The sequence below is a fragment of the Equus caballus genome, chromosome 1 (genome assembly GCF_041296265.1).
Source record: "Equus caballus isolate H_3958 breed thoroughbred chromosome 1, TB-T2T, whole genome shotgun sequence".
Taxonomy (NCBI): Eukaryota; Metazoa; Chordata; class Mammalia; order Perissodactyla; family Equidae; genus Equus; species Equus caballus.
The window spans coordinates 46,198,759-46,221,861 of record NC_091684.1 but is presented as its reverse complement, the minus strand read 5'-3'; the positions used below and the strand labels follow the sequence as shown (position 1 = coordinate 46,221,861).

General features: G+C 37.1%; 1 pseudogene; it reads right to left on the bottom strand.

Annotated features, from left to right (window-relative positions):
- Positions 1-1,675: 1,675 nt before the first annotated feature.
- The window catches only part of LOC100072003 (nucleolar protein 12 pseudogene), an 80,126-nt pseudogene continuing 58,698 nt past the window's right edge, over positions 1,676-23,103 (bottom strand).

Here is a 23,103-nt window from a genome sequence, read left to right as displayed (position 1 = left end):
CTAAATTAAAAATGGGAAGAACAGAATTCTAATTCTTTAACTTACAATATTTTGACATTAGATAAGTGACTTTTCTAAAAACATTACAATAATACAACGCACAATATAATGACAATACATGTACAACAATAACACAAACACATACTACATCTATATCTCATAATGTATTTGGACATCAGATGAGAATATGCATGTGGAACCATGAGGAAGGGGCCCATATTTAGAGCAACCAAGAGAAGCACTGTGCATTTCTACCTGGGCTACACAGTTTCTGCTCACCTAGGCTGGATACAAACCATTGGCTCACTTTGCTTTTTTTCTTTTTTGAAAGTAGATAAGAACTTGATACTTGTAAACATTCCAAATTGTTGCTGTAGTTGTACAGGACCCCAAGTCACTGGGAATGGGAGAAGAGACCTGGGTCAGCAGATGGCAGCAGCCTGAACACAGAGTGAAGGCACTCGGGACTGCCAGGTGCTGTGGAAAGTGGTTCATGTACAGGGTCTCATTTCAGCCTTGGGGCAGACCTAAGAGGTAGGTGTCTTATGTCATCTTCCACACGTGGAACTAGACCCGGAGAAGTCAGCACAGTGAAGAGCTCACACTGTGGCCAAGTGGCAGAGCCAGGATTCAAACCCAAGCCCTACTGTGTGCACTGATTCTCCAGGACCCAGCTATGTTCCTCCTCACAGGGGCCTGTGAGGGCGAGGCTCACACTCACTGCCCTGGGTTGAGTACTAGAACCACCTGGAGAGCCTGGTAACAGGCCCCACCCTCTGCCCAGGATGGCAGAAGCCAAACAGAGCGAGTCACCTAACCCTAAGCACAGGGGAGGACAACAGGAAGACAGCAGGAAGGGCAGGTGGCAGGAGCTGAAAAGCCAGGTCATGGGGCTTCCTGGTCACAAGCCCTGAGCTTCGTGCTCAGGTGTGGCCTCCAGACATGCCCCAGCCAATGATCAGACATCACCAGATGGTGGGGTTTGATGGTGACATGGGAGAGCGCCTGTCCACCCTCAGGCGCAGCCTAACAGAGGGACTGTTCCTGAGCCTGCCCGATGGTGAGACGGGGCTGCTCCTGGCAGACCCTCCACAGGGTGACTAGAAGGGAAGGCCTGCTCTGCAGACCCCAGCTCCCTGCTCCTCTTCTCCAGCAGCCTCCTACGTCCTAGGGCTGGGCAGAATTTGTCACAGCACTGTCCTCTAACCTTGACCGCCTCTCTCACTAGTCTGTGAGCTTCATGGGGGCTGAGGGCACATCTTACTCCCCCTTGCAGTCCGAGTCTTAGGGTCCAACGTGGCTTCCTTAACCAGGGCTCAACCCAAAATTTGTGTCTATGGCCCAGAATCAGAGGAACCAGTAAGTGGCAACGCTCCAGTACAGGTGCTCTCTGGTTGTCTTCGCTGGCACTGCATCTACCTGCTGCAGGTGGACCTGGATTCTGCCAACAGCCCTGCTCAGTCAGAGGAACAGTGAGGTGTGTAAATGAGATAGATCACTCACAAGCTGCAACAAGGAAGAGACAAGCCTGGTTTTCATCAGATCTGAAGTCACACCTGAAGATCTATCCGGACGGAGCATGAAGAAATGGCAGCCCTTGCAGAATACCAACGGGCCTCCTGAAGAGTCTGCTCTGAAAAAGCCACACTTCTAGGCAAGTTGAAATGCATTTTCTTTACAACGGATTAATCAGTCCTCCTTTGTTGGGCTCCCTCTGGAGCAGCTGGAAGCCTGGGGAAGCTACCCAAGTTTGCGGGTGGGGAATGCTCCAGAACTCATCTGCTTCCACCACTTCCACTTTAGCTGAGGAGGACCAATGAGGCCGAGGAGAGGGACAGACCTGAAGTCTCAGCTAGTAACGGGCACAGCCGGGCATTGCTCACACATCCTGCCCCAGCTGCCTGCTTTCAGAGCAGCAGGTGGACTCTGGATTCTACCAGTGGTTACACTGGTCTCCAACCCTGGTTAGGGGGCCCAGATCTAACGTTAGCTTTTCGTACCCACAGGGAAAACTGCTAGAGAGTGAGGATTGACCCCCCCACCCCCACCCCCACCTTTTCCACCACCCCAGCAGCCACCCTTGGTGCATGGCATCAGGGCCAGGAACAAACACACCACCAGTGCAGTTAGTTTCACAAATCTGATGACGACCTAGTGGGATACACATTTTGGGAAGATGCCCCAAACTTGGCTCTGAAGGCTCCTCCCAGGGGAGGCCAGCTCTGAGTGGCCTACTCCTTCTGAGGTCCAAGCCCCATGCCAGGAGAGATCATGACATCCCAACCTTAGGCTGCGGAGTCATCTTGGTGTCCGCCTGGGTACAGGAAAAGCCAAGCTGAGACAGGACAGGTCTTTGCAGCCGAGGCTGGGGCCTGGCCTGGTTCTGAGCTCATTTCTCGCTGGGCCGGGCTTTACCTGGCAGCTGGCTGCGCTGGGTCTTGCTGGTAGGACTGGGACTGAGGGCTTCATGGTGGAGTCCTGGCCCCTTGGCGGATGTTGCCTTTGACCTTTTTACGACTGTGCGGGTAGCGAAGCCTTGAGAGCGGCTGTCCCCTGGGATAGCAGGGGGTCCCTGGACTTCCTAGGAAAGGCGCTGGTGGGCTTCCCCGTGGATGATGCTGCATCCTCGGACCCGTGCCTAGCCCCTTGCTCAGGCAGGGGCAGTCGGAACAGCTGGACAACCCTGGAGGGGTCTAGGTTGCGGATGATGCTTGCGGTGACTGTGCGGTTGGCGTGTTCGTACTGTTCAGACCCTATGTTTGTCGTCAGCAGCCAGTCCAGCTGGGCTGCCTCCCCCAGCACCTCTTCTCTCTGGGACAGCATCTGCAAGGATTCCTGGTGGCGCTGCTGCTTGAGCCGCTGCTGGATCTCACCCGTGGCTGCCTCCTTTCGCGCCACCTTCCACCTGTGAAGCCTATCAGGTACTCCCGCCGCCTCGCCTTGTCGAAGCTGAGAACAAGCGCTGGGCTGGTTCTGACCCTCTCAATAGTTCTTCCCGAGAAGAGCTACACTTCTATAGCTACACTTCCACGGGCAGCGTTTCCGGCCTCCAGGCACTCTTCCCAGCCGTGGTCCACCTCACTTGGCTTTTAGTCATAGAAATGCTCTTTAGTCTCTTTCTCACTAACTTGTCTGCTTTGTCACACAGTCTTGCTAAATGATTGCCTGCCTAGACTGAACACAGTTCATTTCTACAAACAATAGTTAAATCATTTCTTTCCTCCCAATAAAAGCTTAGTTTTTCTCCTTTCTTCCTTCCACAAATTTTCTACTGCTGTATATTGAAATAGTAGCAGTAGTAATATCTAAAATTTACTAAAATTTGTAAATGATAGAATACTACTTAAATACCTATTTAATCAAAATTATTTTCTTTCAGAAGAAAAAAAGACTTCAAAGGAATATTCAGCTTCAAAAATTATCAAATTATTTTTAAACTAAATTTCAAGCAACCTCTCCTTCAATAGTTCAACATGAAATATAGAATAATTATAATGTCCTGTACGCACTTATACACAAAATTGTATTTGGATTGGTGTAAGCTCCTCAAGTTTTAGCCGTCTTCCTCAAGTGGTTCCAGTTTTTTAAAAACGTTAGTACTCTCAGATAATTATTGTCAATAAATTAAAAATAGTCCTTAAAAACTAACGAATGAAAAAGTTTAATGATCAAGTTCCTGTAAACCAGGACTTTTATTGTAACAGATGCACAGTCTGATATGACTATGGTCAAGGTGGCAATTTTGTCCTAATGCAAAAACTGGGACCCACGATGCAGTATCACCATAAATAGAAAAGAATCATCAGTTGGTATGTTTAAGTGCGAATTAAACATACAGTTTAATTGGAACTCAGTAAGTTACTTCGGAAAACTCATCTTTTTAATAATCATAACCTAAAGTCTGGTTAACCTAATATTGTCGGGTATTAATATCTTAAATATGACAAAAAAATTAATGTAAACTAGCATATAGAAACTAAAGTTATTAGAATAGAAAAAAATACCTTTTAATGTAATGTCTATTACTATTTTTTGTTGTCTATCTTGATTTTGTAAGTACATTTTAAAATCTTGTCTTATCAGATTTCTCTGTTTCACAGAATATAGCTGCAAGGAAACTATAATGTAAAACTCTTTGAAACCGTTCTTTCAAAATGGTTTTGAGCATTCAGAATTTTTTAAAAAGGCAAACAATTATTTAAATGTGCTTGCTCAAACTCAATGAATTCTAAAGCATAACATTTCAGACTTTATTTTTTTTTACCTGGCATGGCTTTAACTTGTTTTATTCTTGCTGCCTGAAATGGTCTTTCCCTATAACTTCTATCATCTTCACATATTTTGGATCTCAGGTTAAATATCACCTCACCAGAGCACTCTGCCTTGTCACAGTATCTGTCAGTCAGTCCCAGTTCCCAGCCTGAGTCTCTATCTTAGGCCCTGGCATGACCTCTTAAAAGCTAGTTTCCTTTAAAGTTTATAAATACTTTTTTTTCCCTAAGTAAGTTTCCCCCTTCAAGAATACAAGTACTTGAGAACAGTAACACAATAATAATCCATTAGCAACCAAGCAACAAAAAGTTCCCCATGGCCTAACATAAACCTTGAACAAAATAATTGCCATATGAGTGTTTACCAAGAACAATTTAAAAAATTTTTTTAAATGTACCTGGAAAGGGTAGAGAGTGGCATCTTATCAATACTATAAGACAGAGTGAGAAAAACTTCCATAATTTGCCCCTTTGTTTATGATGTAATTAGTCTTATTTATTCACAGGGATTTTTAATATTTTAGGGCAATTAACCCTAGGGCTGAAATGTGAATTGTAAATATTTTTTGCAGGAAAGCACTTCATTTGCTTTCATGATCTTTTGCCATGAAGCAATTTTATGAATGTGCACCCCAATTTATGCTCTATTATTTTATGCTTTCTGTGTGTTATTGTTGTCATATTAGAAAGACATTGTCACATCCAATTTATGACAGATGAATCTTATCTGAGTTATTGCACACTATTAATTTCTGTGGGTGCAGAACTCAGAAAAATGCCTGGTCCATAGCAAGTACTTAATAAGTTACTGTTGGATGGATGAACAAGTGAATAAATGAGTGAATGAATGAAAGCGCCCCTTAACTATTCTCCCCTTTTGTAATGAATCTTTCTGCTAAGGGATTAATTTTCCTGAAGTACATACTGATCAATATCTTATGAGAAACAATCAACTTAAAACCTTCCATCTCAAAGGTATTAGCATCCAGGCTCTTGGGCATCATATGTAGGACTTTTATGATCTGTCCCCCGACCTTTCCCCAACCTGTACAACTGGAGCCAAACTACTTTATTTGAAAATTATCAAATAGGTCTCGTATTTTCCTGGCTTTGACATTTATTGATTCTGATTTCCTCTCTCTTTACTTTGTACTTCGCTTGTGAATCTTACAATCTGCCAATTCTATTCAAACTCTCCGTGTTCTTTAAAGCTATCTTGTAACTTCTTTCTGACCACTCCCCTCCCTGAATCCTTTTAGCAATCCACAATGTTCTGGTGACCTATCGCATTCTGCATTAAAGTATTATATGTGGACAAGAGCCTACTGATCTCCTAGACTGATAAACTCTCTGAGAACAGAGATTTGTGTCTATTATTCTTTGTATCTTCCACACATCTTTGCTCAGTTTGAGATTTTTGAAGGATATCGACTGGCAGTATTTAATTCAAATTGGTAGCACTTTTTACATCTACCTTCCAAACTAAAATATACCTCCTAAAAATAAAAATAAGCAAGTTTCAATTTTAAAATTGATTTCTTGTAATGATACTCAAGAATAGTGACGCAATAATATTCCATTAGCAAGGATTTGAGAATATAATTCTACTTTTGTAACAGGGATTACAATATTTATCTGTAAAGTTGGATGTTTTCGTTTCCATGCTGGGTTGGCAAACTATAGTACCATGTGTGAAATAAGAAAGTTCTGAATGTAGTAATTCATATCTGGACTCATCAGCACTTACCTTACACCAAAATCAATTTGACATGGATTAAACATTTAGTCTAGAGCCAGCCCTGATGGCCTAGCAGCTAAAGTTCAGCTTGCTCTGCTTTGGCAGCCTGGGTTCAGTTCCCAGGTGCAAAACTACACCACTCGTCTGTCAGTAGCCATGCTGTGGCAGTGGCTCACATAGAAAAACCAGAAGTACTTACAACTATGTACTGGGGCTTCAGGGCGGGGCATGGGGAGGGGGGAGAAGAAAAGAAAATTAAAAGGAAAATTGGCAACAGATGTTAGCTTAGGGTGAATCTTCCTCTGCAAAAAAAAAAAAAAAAAAAAAAAAACCCAAAACAAAAACAACTGTGGTCTAAATTTTCTAATATAAAAATAAACAGACGTGAACATCAGATCTCTGTACTAGAGAATAGGTTTTCAGTATTAAGGAAGAAAAATAAGTGCAGAGGAAAAATAGGAGATTTTTTAGAGTATTATCATCAATTAACATCTATGTCAAGTGCTATAAAATGAAGGCATTGAAAGAGGCAGATTTTTGCCTCTACCCTCTTAGGATTCTTTTAGTCTGGGCCTGAGAATTAAGTTGATATAAGACAGATATTAAAGTATAAACATTTATGTGAGTTTTATATGACATGGTAGCCCTTATAAGGAAATGAAAACCTAAAGAAATGGTGAAACGTAAATGCTTTTATAGTAGGTTGTAGAGGCAAGTGTGGGAAAGTACATCAACTGTGTGGAGAGGCTAAAGGAGGAGAAGAATGATTTTAGCAAGGGCTGCTTTATAGACATCTCTCCATCGCAACTTCTTACTCTTGATGAGAAGAGTGTCACTTTCCTCGTGGTACAGGAAGGACAACTTTCACATGAGGATTTCATCTCCTGTTTTTAAGAAAAAGAAGGAATGTTAGAGTCTTTTTCTTTTATTTGTAGTTTTCCTAAAAGCCTATAACTCAAAATAATCCTTATGCCAAGGTGGTATATTTTGAGGTGGCCTACTCTGCCACACTTCAGAGGCATATCACAAACTGAGAAAACAAATTAACAAAAAAATACGACCAATATAATATAGTCAATATATAAAAAAGTGATAAAACAGATAAAAGCAAGGAATAGATCGACAAAATTGCCTTTTAGGAAGACCGAGCTTATTGAAACCTTCAATTACATTCGCATTTAAAAAATACAAATTAAAAAATGTTGTATGAGTTTTGTTAAAGGATAAACTGAGCCGTATTAAAAATTTTAAGAGTTTATTTGAGCATCTCTTGATTCAAATTGGGCAGAACCAATCCAGAAGTGGTTAGGAGTTCCACCGACAGGAGCTCAGCGAGAGACTTTGATGAGAAAAGGCATGTGCAAAGTAAGGAAATTATTGACTGGCTGTAGCTTAAAGCCTAGTTGGCTGTTAGGATTGCTTGTCCTTAGTGTTTTGGTTTTGTAACCTTGAGGCAATTACAGGGTTAGGTTTTGGTTTGCTTAGCAGGCCACCTGGGCATTAGAGCCACATCAGTCTCAGCCTACTGGCGTCCTTATTTAATTTAGCAGTTTTCACCTATGAATTTAACCATGATTTTCTATGAGACTTGCTAAATCTGGGAAGGTTGCAGAACAACGGATAGCATGTAATTTATTACAGTCTTTTAAGGAAGATAATCATATGCACAGTCTCCTTCACCCACAGCCCTTTACATGCACATAGACACATACATACGCACACTCATTCACAAAATCTTCCTAACACGGAGGCAAACTTGATTCCTATTTTGTCACCTTCCTTGCATAACATACAATGGTTCACTAAGGTCTTTACTGGGGCTTTGCCAATTTAAATACAGAGATTCTACGGGCCAGTGAAAGTAAAGAAAAACATTAAAAGTGTAGCCAGGAATTCTACAGGGTTTTTTATTGCCAATTACAAAGCATAATCAGTTATCTACAGAAATCATACATTTCCCCAGCATTCGTCAAATGTAGTTATATGGTTGTTTGTATGAGAAAGTATGGACTGGAATCTGAATGAAAATAAGCAGCCTCCAGTCTCTGTAATATGATTCAGCTGACTGTTGCTTAAATTTGCATAAGAGAAATCCTTTTTGTAGATCTTTGTATTTAAAAGGCTTTTAAAACTTGTGAAGCTGTTTCCAACTGCTAAAAACAATGCCTATTTCTAATAAAAGCTTTCTCAAGCAAAGACAACCTAAAAGTACATCTTTTAATAGTAAGTATATTTAAATGCTGCCTTTGTTTTAATATGCATAGCTTCCTTCTGTTCTTTTTGTACCTTCAAGTTTTTTGTCACATTCTAATCATACCATAAATATTCTATAAAACATGATTTAAAGAATGATGCGTTCTGTGTGAGTTCTCTCAGCAGGAGAAAGTAATGACAAGATGCACACTCTTGAACTACGCTGAAAATAATTTCGTGGAGTTATTGTAGCATGCTGAGTATTAGAAGAAGGCCTTTTAGATTTCAAACTGGTATTATAATGATTTATAATATCCAAACACTCTGAAGTGGCCATTCATTGAACATCTGGTTATGCTAAATAGTCACTAAGCTTTCTGCAAAGTCATATATTAATCCCTTAGGTCACAAACAAAACTCTGTTCACTTAACAGCTATTTCTAGGATTTTATGCCTATCTTTTACTAAGATAAACTTTAAAAAAATCAAGGATTATGCCTTCATTTAAACATTTTTGTATACTTATCTTGAAAGAAAAAATTGCAATATTTTGATTAGTTGAATAGTAGGTTTACTAAAGTACCCTGACAAATAATTATAGTAACTTAGAATTTCTTGTCATAAAAAAGTATTGTTTTTTGTCAATTAAATTTTTATATTATATGATGGTATTTTTTCTGAAATATAAATTTATTCTTATGATTAACAATACATATTTTATAGTTCTTATGTCACTAAAATGAATTAGTTTTCTAAGAGCTTTTAAGAAAAACAAGTGCAATATTTTAGTCCTCTGAGAATCTCTTGATTTTTAAGAAGGAAAGTGCTCAAGACATCTGTTACATGGTGTAGGGGAGGAAGACATTTCCTCTACCCTCTCTGGGTCCTTCTGGCCAGAGAACGAATTAAATTCACATGAGACAGAGTAACAGGAGAAAATTAAACAAAGCTTTATAACGTGTATACATGGGAGAGGCTCAGGCAAAGTGAGCAACTCACCAAGATGGCTGAAGCCACCACCTTAAATGTCATCTTCAGCTAAAGACAAAGGAGGATGTTGGGGGTTGGGGGGTCATTTACAGGAGGTTACCAGACAAGTACAATAAACAAGAGTAAGATTATTATGCAGATTTAAGTCCTTGCCTTTCCCATTGATTAAGAGTTTCTAGAGATAAGGTCATCTCCCCTTCTTACTGGTACAGAGAGGAAGACAGCTTTACAGATGGAGATTTCCCTTACAAATGTAAATGTCTCTTAACAAACGGCAAGTAAACTCTGCTTTTCAGAGTTTCTTTCCTGTCTGCACTTTTTTTTAAAAGTAACCGGCCCAAAATATTCCTCATGCCAAAGAGACATATCTTGGGGTGGCCAATTCCAGTCCCCCACAATGGCAACCATGAAGAATTTATGTTATTGTGTCTATCAAGTTTGAAATGTAATATTCAAAATAGTTCTCAAATTTAAAGGGCTTTTATTGCTTGGATTCAGAGAGGTCTTTTCTGTTACTAAACGTTTCTTACTTTATGTTTTTCTTTCTTTTCCTTCTGGTTAAATCTGCTGGTGATATGAAGATTGTGTGACACAAATCACCTCTATTCATCCATTCCATATCCTGAACACAGCATTCTTTCCCAAATCAGTAATCAAATCCTCATTCATATAAAAATCTACTACCAAATGACTGCTATTAATTATCGAGTTGAAGCCAATGTCTACTTCTGATTTATAATCACATCCTCTTGAATCACAGATCTGTAAGACATTTTAGAAATCATCAGCTCCTACATACCAACTTTATAAATTAGAAAATTAGAGTGTACTTAAGCAAAGAACTTTGTGAAATGCCAAATAAATAGCAAAAGGGACTGACATCCGTCTCCATTTTTTTTTTAACTCTAGGCCTTTCCATTGTATCACTCTGCCATACTATATCATGGCTGAAAATATATAGAGATTTGATGGAGCTGAATGAAGTGATTAGAGTGATGGTAAGAAAAATGAAACAAGCAAACAACAACCCAAGAATTATTAGGCATTTGAGAACACATCTTGAACATAGAAATGTTGGATGAAAAATATTAGTTGGAGGAGTATTTTAACTTGAGGTCTTATAATGTCTAGAATGCATCATTGTCTTGGCCTAAGCTAGTGAAAGAATGGAATTGCTGTTTACAGAGAATAGGAGAGCTGGGAAGAAGGCATTTGGAAAAAGAAGGGAGAATCAGGAGCTTGGCATTGGCCACGTTAATTTTGAAATGGCTATTGGCATTCAAGTAGAATCAAAAACTGGAGGCTGGAGGGATAAGGCTGAAAATGCCAATTTTGGCAATATTTAATTCCATAAGACTAGATTTTTAAAAACCCAGGAAATCACTGTATGTAGAAAGGATTAAAGATCTAATTTTGGAGACCTAGGTAGAGGTAGAGAAATGAAAAGGAACCAGCAGAGAAGCAGACAGAAATGTAGGAGGGAAATTCTGAAGTGCAGTGTCTTGGTATCCAAACAATAAAATATACTAAATAGGAGAGCGAAATCTATGCTTTCTACCAGCGTATGTTGTACAGATGCCTGCTACTGGGAATTTCATGCTTTTCTTTCTTAGGATGCTCTACTCTCTTTCTACTTTTTTATCATTCAGTAAAGGTGGGGGTGGTGGTGGTATTATCTTCTTTCTAAGCCTGACCTCCACCTTCTAGAAGACATTCCCACTAGATATAAGTTAAAGATCTCCTGTCACATTGTAAAATATCAAATCTTCTTCTCTACTCTGTCCCTCAGTGCCTATTGATATTCATCCTTCCTTCCCACCTTCTTTCCTTCTTTCCTTTTCTCCATCAATGAACTTTAATTAAACCACTGTGTGAGCTGGCTTTTGTACAATCTCATGCCTACAAATGATTGATAACATTAAAGTATCAAAGTAAATCTAAGTATTATTTAAATCATATTTTTTTCTTAGCCTTAAACATTTTTGGTATTCAGTTAATTATATTAATCTTTTCTACTATTTTTCACTTCACACCCAAGTGAGTGTTTTTTTAAAATAAATATTTCCCTCTGGTCATTGGCAGTTATATACATGCCTATAACCACTTTTATACTTTTATAGCAAAACACCACATAATTTCATATTTTTATCAATTTACACTTCTCTAGTGTTTACATTAGGTTCAAAATTCAAAGTATCACCCTATCGTGTCTGATGTTTCTAGAGTCTGAAATTTCCTTTTTGAAACATAAATTCTTTTACCTTAATAAATCTCGAATCACTTCATTATTCAGGTATTGTCGAGGGGGAGTGATTACTCAATTAGGTCACACGTAAATCTGTCTATGGTTGTCCATTTCGTGACACTGTTAAAGAACTGAAATGCAGTTAAAAAATATATCTTATTGATTAAATACAATACATCATAGAGGTGAGTCATGAAGAAGATTTGTTAAAGCAAACGCTAGTTTTCTGAGCCAGGGATTCCAGCACTGAGTTCCTTAGATAATACATTTCCAAAGTACTGTATGGAGTTGTGTGCTGTAAATAATCAGAATTTCTGTTTATATTGTTTCTTCTAGTTAATTTTAGGGCAGCCCAGAGCAATTTGAAAATCTTGAGTTTATTCTTGGTACTACACAAGAACTTTAGAAGGGGTACTATTGAAGTATCAATCTAGAAAAATGATTTTTTTAATTTTAATATTCACAATAAATGAAATACCTCAGGAGTTGGTATTAACCTAAGATGTCACCTTTATTCTACCTTTCGATGTTTGAAAACATGTAAACTATTTACTGAAATTTTACACTCTAGATATAAGCTTTGATTTATAACTCCTCAAATCTAGGTCTGGTGATGTAAGTGTTAGAAAAGTAATATTTTAATTAATTATTTGGTCTTTCAAACTATAATGATAAAGTATATGCATGATCACATGAAATTTTTTTACATAACTATAAATGCTGAAATCATACAAGTTTCTGTTTCATTTGTCTTCTATTTCCTTTCTCTGGCGGCATTAAACACTCTAAGTGTTAATTTACAAATGTTCTATAATTTCTGCTATATTTTATAGCATGTGTAATCATTACTCAGAAGTCATGGTGAGCAACCCCACTGTATTCCAAATAGACCCAAAGTACAGTGCAAAATGGTTTGTTTAGAATGGGGCTAATTGAGAGCTCAGCACTATCCAGAAATATAAGAAACCCTAGTGAAAATCTTGCTATTTTTGGTCTTTGAAGCTACACTCAGAGCCCAAGTATAGTCAGGAAGTTACTGTATAATTGTCTTCTTATGGTCATTGTTGGTTAAATCAATGGAGGAACTCAATTTTATTCTGTCCATGCAGTATCCTTTCTTATAGCTGTTATTAAAGTATGTTAAAGAATGATCTATGTCAAGAGTTTTCAAAAATATGTTCTATGGAGCCTTAGAGTTGCGCAAAAATGTCTCACAGGATACCAAGGGGCCAGAGTAGGCTTGACAGGTGGTGGTATAAATTTTAAAGATCCTATCAAACTCCATCCATAATTTGACTGAAGAGAAAAGGTTCAACAATTTTTATATATTGATGTTAAGCTTACATTTTATTGTGAAAAAACCATATGAATATGCTGCTTATCATTTTTTAATTTTGAAAACTGTCCTATTAATTTTTTCCTTAAAGTTAGATATTTCCTAATCCCCAAACAGGTATAAAAATTGTTATGCTTTTCTTAATTTTTAGATTGCATAGAAATCTTTATATATTCATGCAGACACTATTTTCAAAATTTCAATTGTGTTTTAAATTTTTATAAATACTTATCTTCTTTCTCATGATGTTATTTACTTGCTGTTATTTAATGTAGATCATTTTAGAAGTACTATTTTAAACTGTTATTTTTGTGTGTTTATCTCTACTTATTCAGTAGTTCATAGCCAAAGTTTAGTTGTGAGAAACAAATCATTACTTTTGCTTTCCATAAGTTAAGTGCATCTGTCAACTTCATATATTCTACGGAGTTTCAAGGGAACGTGTTTAGGTGTTTGAAACAAACTATAGCTATTTTCATCTATTTCTGTACCTATTTCCTGATATGTAAATAGCAATGTTGTACTAACTATGGAATTATAAGAGCTATAAATAATTAAGACAAGTTCTTCAGCTTTGAAGAAAATTAAAGTCTAGTAGGAATAATAGCAATACCTAAAATGTCTTAAGATTTTGCATTACATTATCAAAAATTATACATTTCTCCTTTGAAAAAACATAGATGCAAAATTTGTGAGCCTAAGGAAATAAATAATACATTCTGAGAGCTAAAATTGCTGTAGACTCAAAAATAACCTTCAACTATATAACTGTCCTTAATTGTCTTGACTCTATTTACCATTTTATAAAACACTGTATTTTTAAAGTGTCGTTGAAGGAGAATTTATACTGCACTTCCTTGTTAGGACTCTGGTCAAATGGCATAAAAAATTCACACGTGTGAGTGATTTTATTTTCCCTAAGAATATAATGTGGAGTGTACATGATGGTATGCATTCTGAGAGTTAAGTTTTAACTTAGAAGTGTGCCACTTCCAAAACTGACATTTATGATTGCAAGATTTACTCTTCAGAATTTGCAATAATTCATCACAAACATAAGTATAATCTGTAAGTAAATGAATTGCTCGTATGTCCTGCACTTGAATAAAGTCTTTGCTCTTGACATGGCATTGACCAATAACTCTATCCTCTAGGAAAATGGAAACATCATTCACTAGAAACAGTTGAAGTTGCCAGAACCAGTGGCTGACAGAGGGATAAGACACAAGGGTGAGTAGTGGTTACATTTTTTAAAAACTTGTATCCTTTAACATTTTTTTCTTCTCCTTTGAAGAACAATACATTGCATCTGTATTTTATGTTAAGTTCATTAACTATGTGTGAGTTTAACTTTTAGCCATTGGTCTACTTCCTTAAGCAGATGTATGTATGTCTGATTCATCTAAACCAGAAAGAGAGGAAAGAGTTAATCACGGAGTTTATAAGAGCTTTTCCCCAGAGAAGTGAAACACCAGTATTTTCTCCTTTAATACATTTAAAACAAGCAAAGCTTCTACCCAGTTTAGATTTATTATTCTTCATTGATTGTCTCCTTCTCTTAGAGGATGTTCTGGCTGTAAAGTAGTAGACACATGGCATCTATCATCGTGTGTCAAAGGGCCATCAGGTCGATGGCTCTTCTTGAACTTTGCTGTTTCAGAAAACCATAGCTGAGCAGTATAGGCAGAAGTTTGACATTTTCAGGATGAAAATCAATTTACTTTTATGTGTTTCTGAAGTGAGGCTTGTGCTTTGATTGCAGAAGAAATGGCTTTTGGAAGTTTGGAGTAACAAAATAGGAATTAAGATAACATTTGGTTAACCATAGCTTCAATGAAAGCAAGGAGTAATATATTTTAGTGGCCTGATAATATTTTAAATCCATGGAAATAGAATCAGAAATAGAAAGTAACGGAAATAGGCACAGAAATACAATAATTTCTTCCACATTGAGATAGTATTGAGTGAAATTTATAATTAAAGAGTTCAGTTAAAAGTGAAATGATACTTCAGAAAAACAAATGCTATTAAAAAAGAAATAAGTAATTTTAATTTGCAATTTATTAAAAAAATATAGTATGTAGACACATACCTGCTTATTTCTGAAATTACTCTTGCTCCTGGCAGAAAGTAAGCTCCAGAAAAATAAAGGACTTGTCTCTTTTGTCCACCAGTATATTTAGAGCATGTCATAATGCTGTGGCATATTGGGCACTCCATAAATATTTGCTACCTTAATATTTAAAAATATTAAAAATAATATTTTTACAATGTTGTATTTTTATAGTGTAGCTATAAATGCAACATAAAAAGCAGTCTTGTTGGGGGATTTATAGAATTTTGAAAATAAAGACTTGAAATAATTTGATCCTGTCACTAATTATGTATTCAATATTTAAAAAGCTATTCATTTTAAAAGTGCTATAGATACTTTTTTGTATACATATGATATGTATATTTAAATATGGTATTTAAATGCACAGACAATTTGTATTTCCAACAATAACTTTATTTCTCATTAAGCATGTTTAAATTCCTATGGAACAACATATTTCAGATAATAAATTTTTCATGCAAAGGAACATGTAAAATTTTTTAAAAAATTATGATTCTGTTTTGTCAATGAATAGAAGCGTGAAAAAAATAATTGAAAAGAGACTATTTCATGTCCTAAAGTCTATTGCTATTTATAGTCCAAGGTAAGTTCACAATGAATTTTCCCTCTCATACTCTTCAAAGAAAATATGACGTAAATATCTTATTATTGAAGAATTAATAATATATCAATTCACCTGTTTGCATATGTGCGTGTCTGCATACGAATGCATAGAGAGAGAGAGAATGCTAGAGCAGTATCAAAGTTTCCAGGACAAACACTCTCATATGGGACTTAACCTTTCAGTGTTTAAATTCCTTGACGGGGGAGAATAAATATTTTTTTTTTTTTTTTTTTTTTTTTGGAGGAAGATTAGCCCTCAGCTAACTACTGCCAGTCCTCCTCTTTTTGCTGAGGAAGCCTGGCTCTGAGCTAACATCCGTGCCCATCTTCCTCTAGTTTATACGTGGGACGCCTACCACAGCATGGCTGCCAAGCAGTGCTATGTCCGCACCCGGAATCCGAACCAGCGAACCCCGGGCCGCCGAGAAGCGGAACGTGCAAACTTAACCGCTGCGCCACAGGGCCGGCCCCGAGAATAAATATTTTTCATGTGCACCTTCCCACTCCACTTGTATGGTAGGAGTGTATTCAAATATTGATTAATAGAGATGAGGCAATTATAACTCCATTTCACTAGAGATAAAAAGGGTAACCTTAAAAAATATTAGATATATTTTACTTTCCCTTTTATGAGATATTAGAGTAATTCTTTTTTTATTTTTTGTCCTGACCTTAGTGTAAACAATCTCTATTTCTCTCCTTGAGCAATTGGTACACTGTCAGCATTGTTATGTAACAAATTTAGCAAGAACACAATGAAGTTGGAAAGGACTTCAGTCATTTTGCAGAAACTTCCTTAATATACATTTCAACTCCCTAAGTTTTCTAAGATGTTACCTTCCCTATGCTCAGATTTTATTATAGTTTTTTTATCTTAAAACATCTTTACATCTTAACTATTTCAAATCATTGTTAAATTAAGTATCATACTAAATAAATACATTTAACAAGTAAATTATTCAAAGCAACATTTTACATTTATGGATATTATTACTAGCGGTCTCAGTTCTACCAATAGGACAAGGAAACAAAACATTGACCAAAGAGAATATTTTAGAAACCATCAGTGAAGTAACTCTAGGTAGAAGAGGTAAAGTCAAATTGTGGTATAAAGTTCCTTGAGTATGCTTAAAGTACTCATGCTTTACTTGTCAGAAGATTTTTGCTCATTTAAAAAGTTAAGTTGAGGGGCTGGCCCAGTGGCGCAGTGGTTCACTGCATTCCATTTCAGCTGCCTGGGGTTCGCTGGGTTGGATCCCAGGTGTGGACATGGCACCACTTGACAAGCCATGCTGTGGTAGGTGTCCCACATATAAAGTAGAGGAAGATGGGCATGGATGTTAGCTCAGGGCCAGTCTTCCTCAACAAAGAGAGGAGGATTGGCAGCAAGTGTTAGCTCAGGGCTAATCTTACTCAGAAAAAAAAAAAAAAAAGTTAAGTTGGGTAATACCAAGCAGAGGAACTGAGATTCAAACTGGAATCTGACTCCAAAACTATAGTAGGTTCTGCTACACTGTTCTGTCTCTCCTTTGTTAATAGGAAGGCATCTGATCTGGGATGAGCGTAGATGAATTACACAATTTATAAATTGGAGGCTGTAGATCTTTATACGTTGAATTTACCTTTGTGAGATAATTCTAGATAGTCTCTTTAGAGTATACATGTGTCAGCTTCAATTATCTTTGTATCTTCTGTTAGACTAAATGAATAGAAGAACTAAATAATTTGTACACATTTCTGAGCCTCTGGGAAAATACATAATACATTTTGATTTAGCATCTTTTTACGTCATCGACATGTCTACTCAAATTGAGGAAACATAGCTTCTTTAAAGGGGTATAAGTGAGGCAAATTATATTATCTAAGGGAAGTATTGAGGTTGAAGAAAGCAGTAATTTAAGAACTATAAGAAAATATACAAAGTAATTTCTACATCTAACAGGGTCTATAATTGTGTAATCAATCAGAGTAATGTACCTGAAGCCTGGTATTCCTGGCTCCATTTAAATTAGATTAAATAATTTTAAATCCAAGATCATATATACTCCTTTCAAGTACGTTTGCAACTGTTTTGACATTAATTATCAACATCACTCAGATAATTACCACATAACTTGTTTATAGTACAAGGTATCCTATAACTTTGACGTCAAGGAAGCTTAAGTGGTCCTTTTATCATGGGCCAGGGCTGTTTGCTAAATGGCTTAATTGTATCAGAGAAAATCACTAGAATAATAAGTGACTCCTCAGAGAGTTAAATATTATCAGATGTGGGCAATACTTTAGAGGCAAAACTGCAATTCAGTTTAAAAGTTTTTTCTTGCACTTTTCTAAAGCAGCGTTTGCCAAACTGGTGATCCTCAGATCACTCAGCCTGAGATACAATCAGCTAAAAAAATTCCTGTGGTCAGAAAAATTTGAGGAAGTCAAGGAAATGACGTGGACATCAGAAATACATGATAGGAATACATGCAATACATTATAGGAATCACAGGCTCAGAGAAGTTCTGCCTTCAATCTGTTAAATTTTATTTCTCTAAATTATTGGGCTATTGAATTATTATTGCTTTTAACCTTCCTGATAACAAGGGTTTATGAACTTTTTCTATAAAGGGCCAGATAGTAAATACGTGAGGCTTTGTGGGCCATATGGGTCGCTGCGGTAACTACTCAACTCTGCCTTTGTGGTATAAAAGTAAACTTAGATCTTACATAAACCAGCAAGTGTGGCTGTGTTCCCATGAAACTTTACTGAAACAGCCACTGGGCTGGATGTGGCCTGTGTGCAGTAGGTTGCCAATCCCTGATAATAATATGTAGGAGTTCTTTTGGAAATCTCTATTCTTGAGATCTTTCTTTATTCCTAAAGACCAAACTCTCTAAAAGTTAAGCGTCAGGGAGATACTGCATCCTCTTTCCTGACTCTCATTTTTGATAAGTATGTAGCAGTAAAGAAAGGCATGATGAAATAAATCACTTTTTACAGAGAAATCAACCCTATCGACCCTGGTACCTGTGACTATCACAGCAATATCAGTATCTGTGCTAGGTACTGTGTGGCCAAGGAAAATGAATCACATGGTCCTCCTGCCTTCAATGAGTTTTCTGGTCCACTAGGAGGGATGGTGATCATTTTGCAGAGGGCAGGGAATGGAATTTGTACACAAAAGAATATAATAAAATGTGTAGTATAAATGCCACATGAGCAGTAAAACACTTTCCAAGGAGACAAAAAGGAAAAAATGATTTTGGTTACAGGTATGAGGCAAGGCTTCATGTAAGAGGTATTGTTGCAGAGAAGCTTGAAAAGATTATACCTAGACTTCAATAGGCAGTGTTACAGAAGAGAGGAGAATGGGAAAGCATTGGTGCTAGACGGAAGAGCGTGAATAAGGGAAAGGCGGTGGTAATAGGGAAAGCATCTTCCTTTTGCAGCAAATAGTCAAGTGGCAGAAATGTATAGCTTAAGACTGAAAAGTAAATCTGCATCAACAAGGTACTTAATCCAACAGAAATGCCAAACCCCTGAAGGATATTAGCATGGTAGAGACACAATTTATTCTTGGATTAATGGATACCCGTCTGCCCTCAGGCAAGAATGATGCATGTTTATGTTTGCTTGATGGTGCTGCTTATATTGCCTGCTCTAAGTTGTGACAGAAAGCATACTTAACATGCTTTAAATAGTTTTGAGAGTTTCAGGGACCAAAAAAGCATTATCTGGATATTTCAGGATTGAATGAATGTAAGTAACAGTAAGACTTACAAAACCCCCTCCTCCCATCGAATCCAAAGTTTGGCAGTCGCTAGCATGTTTTCAGCAATGCAAACATGCCAGGGCTTAGGGATAACTTCTCTGATTGCCTTCATCTTTCCTTTATGGAGGTAGGATTGCTGCTGCTTTTCCAACCCTTGTGCCCAAACTTAAAGCAAGAAGAAGCGAAAGGCTGCACCAAATGCGGTAACCCTCTTTCCTAGGGGAAAGCCAAACTTTGCAAAAGGACCACCAGATTTTTCCACTTATATTTTGTGGCCCTGAAATGAATCAAAGGGACACTCCTTGCTGCAAATAAAATGGAGAAAGAAACTATTTGTCTTTCTTCCCTTTCATGTAGGAAGTGAAAGGGTGTAAGAAGGTTCAGAGTAACTTTAAAGATGCACACGGACAGCTATACGAATTTTTCAGTATTTTATAAGAATTTTCAGCAGATGTTTTTAGCCAAATTATACCTTATATTCATTTATAAGATTAATAAATATAATTTGATAAATTTATTGAGAGAAAAATGAAAACTGTCTTCTGAAATATAATAAACAAAGATATATCAAATCCAAGCGATACAACTGGAACCTATTAGATTAGAAAGTGACAAAATATTCAGAGCTTTTCCATTTGAAATTATATTAGCAATCCTTTTAGATTTTATAGTTATTTATGATTCGTGAGTAGTGTCTTACAATGTGGAAGTGGTATAAAACTTCCAAGTATTTACAGTCAAAAGATCTGAAATATGATCCCGAGTCTACCATTTACTAGCTATTTGGCTGTAGTAAAGTCCCTTAGCCACACAGGATATCAGCCTCCCTTTCATCATTTCTAAAATGAGGATAATAATAATTGCCCTTCACACTGTTTAGGTTAGTTGCAAGACCCAAATGAGGTGGTATTTTTAAAATTACTTCATCAACAGCAAAGCACTCCGAGGCCTCTCTCTCTCTCTCCCCCTTTTTCCCCTCTCTCCTCATATATTTTCACACATAAAACTTCCCCCCTAAAATCTTTGAGATTATAAACGCCATAGTGGAGATAACATCCAGTGCCTCTCCGACAGCTTCTGTCGCTCAGTCTGTTGTTTTCTGTTTAGACCAAATTGAATCACCCTATTAGGTGCTGCTGCTTTAATGACTACATCTATTTCTCACTTCAAAAGCTTTGGTCTCTGACCCCAAACCCTCTGAAAGTCCATCGGATGTAATCAGCTGTTATTCTGTTTGTCTAAATATTGAGGTTCATATATGAAAATTAGAGAAACTGGTAGAGGACGCATTTCTGTCTTGGAATATAAGAATGATTTTTAGATCATTAAGAATGACGGTTCCTCCTTATGAGGTAACTGAGGAGTTGTGAATCTTTGAACTGTGTAGGGTCAATATTTCACCCCTGCCACAATTTGCTCCTGTCTTACATCTGTTTACACCTATCTTATCACTAAAATCCAAAAGAGTTAGTATTCACATTTCAGATCAGAATCCAAACCTAGCATCCATCATCAATAGTTCTGTAAAAATTTTTTAAAATTATTCAGTGCCCACTCTAGAAGAAAATAAAATTCAAATTAAAGATACACGTAATTGTATATGCTTTTAAATACAAGTGCTTTTGAAGCAATAGAACATAATAAATTTGCCAAAAATTTGCATATGATGTGTAATATGTTTTTAATGATTTTCTACACACAAGCCCCTATCTATAATTATGAGTACCTTCACATATGTGTTGACCTTTACAGTGGAAGTAACTCAAATTAGCATAAACTATAAAGTCAGTTTATTGACTTATGAATCTGAAAATCTTGAATTCCTCTTTGTGTTTAAGGAAAGGATTGATCCAAGGGCTTAGAAATATTTCCACCCGTGAGCTTTGATTTCATTGGTGATGGCTGCATTTTTTTTTTTTTTTTTTGAGGAAGATTAGCCCTCAGCTAACTATTGCCAATCCTCCTCTTTTTGCTGAGGAAGACTGGCCCTGAGCTAACATCCGTGCCCATCTTTCTCTACTTTATATGTGGGACGCCTATCACAGCATGGCTTTTGCCAAGAGGTGCCGTGTCCGCACCTGGGATTGGAACTGGCGAACTCTGGGCCACGGAGAAGCGGAACATGTGAACTTAACCAATGCACCACCGGGCAGGCCCCTGATGGCTGCATTTTAAGACAGATTTCTCTCATGATCTCAGTCTAACCTATACACTCTCAGTGTCCTATACACTTCCAAATTCCTATCCATAGCATCCCTAACAAAGTCACTCACCCCAGTATATTTAGCCCATCTTTGTCACATGCTCACTGCTGAAGGAACTGTTCACTGTGGTCAGTGCTTATGATTTAGCTTAGGTTATATGCTCCTCCTCTGGAATAAGGTAACTGTCAGCGTGCCCACGTCACAGAGGTCCCCAAACAGAGACTGAAACTCTTGAAAGCGGAAGGAAGGACTGCCAGACTGGCGGTAAGTAAAGTCCATTTCACTTCCATAATAAGAGAATCAATTTTAATTGTGCATTTAGGTATATTTAATGTTTGGATTCTAACTCCTAGTATAAAGAATAAAGACAGGTATTCTCCCATGAGCACAGGAAATAATTTTGTCATCATGAGCTGTTAGGTTGAATCACACAAAATTGCCACTTGGATGGGTCAAAATGATCAAAAACCAACAACTTCATATTATTCAACCTAATAGAAAGCAGCTTTAAAGGAAGACTAAACACAATTGCTTCAGCTGTTCCAAAGATCACAGACATCAGTACATATAATATTCTTCCAGTGCTGAGCTTATTTATTATCTCTGTGTAGCAAAGAATCTCATTAATTTTTGTAGTGATATGTATTTCCTTAATTTATCCTAAAACTATCATCAGGAATGGAACTTCTTAAAGTTAGATGTTCCCTGGATATTTTATTAGAATATTTTAGGCTCAAAGTTGACCTAAAGTATAAATATCCTAAAATGTGTATCCAAGATACAAATTATTTGACTGTGCTCATGGATCGAAGTGTGGATCTCTGATCATCCATTTTTATATGCATGAAATGGACCCCTTTATTGCTGACGAAACATTTGTTCTCTGCATGGGTTTCCTGGGCTTTTTTGTTACTGCTATCTATGGGGGTATCCTCTCTGGACTCCTCGAGGTGATTCAGTCCTAACTTTGGCCAATCATATGGATAATGCTTTAATGAAAAAGTTTATATTCCAGACGCTTGGTAGAAATCAATAAACTCTGGTCTTTACTGACAAATACATATCAAAACTTGGTTTTACAAAACATTATTTAAGGGATTTTTCCTCTTGGTTTCTGTAAACATGCTAGGTGCACTGCTACATCAGCCCATGCCCTCGGGAATCGTCAGGAATTGCTGTCATCCATGGAATAGCTCCATATAGACAGGGTCTTTAAGGAAACAGCCCCAAAATTCACATGGCTGTTTCTACCAAAGGGAGGTTGTTAAAAATGTTCATTAAGACACAGCCTCTAAGAATCTCATTAAGAAATATTTTTCTTTGATCCATATGAGGCTAAAATAGTTTTTTTCTTAACCAATGGTTTTTTTGATTATTAAATATACACAGTTGAAAATGATTGCATTTTCCCCCGCCCCCGCCATTGGTTGCCAAAAAGCTCAGAGCCAAATCGGTCCTCACTTTCTTAAAACGGCATGGAAGAACCTTGGCATTCATTTAATTTTACCCATCCTTCTCCCGCCTTTTCCTAAATTTTTGGTCAAATAACACTTTTCTTAACAATCAAAAAGAGAGTGAAATGTAGAGCACAAAAAATAATAAAATTATGTTCTGAAACAAAGAAAAAATAAAAAGTAAAGAGAAAAAAC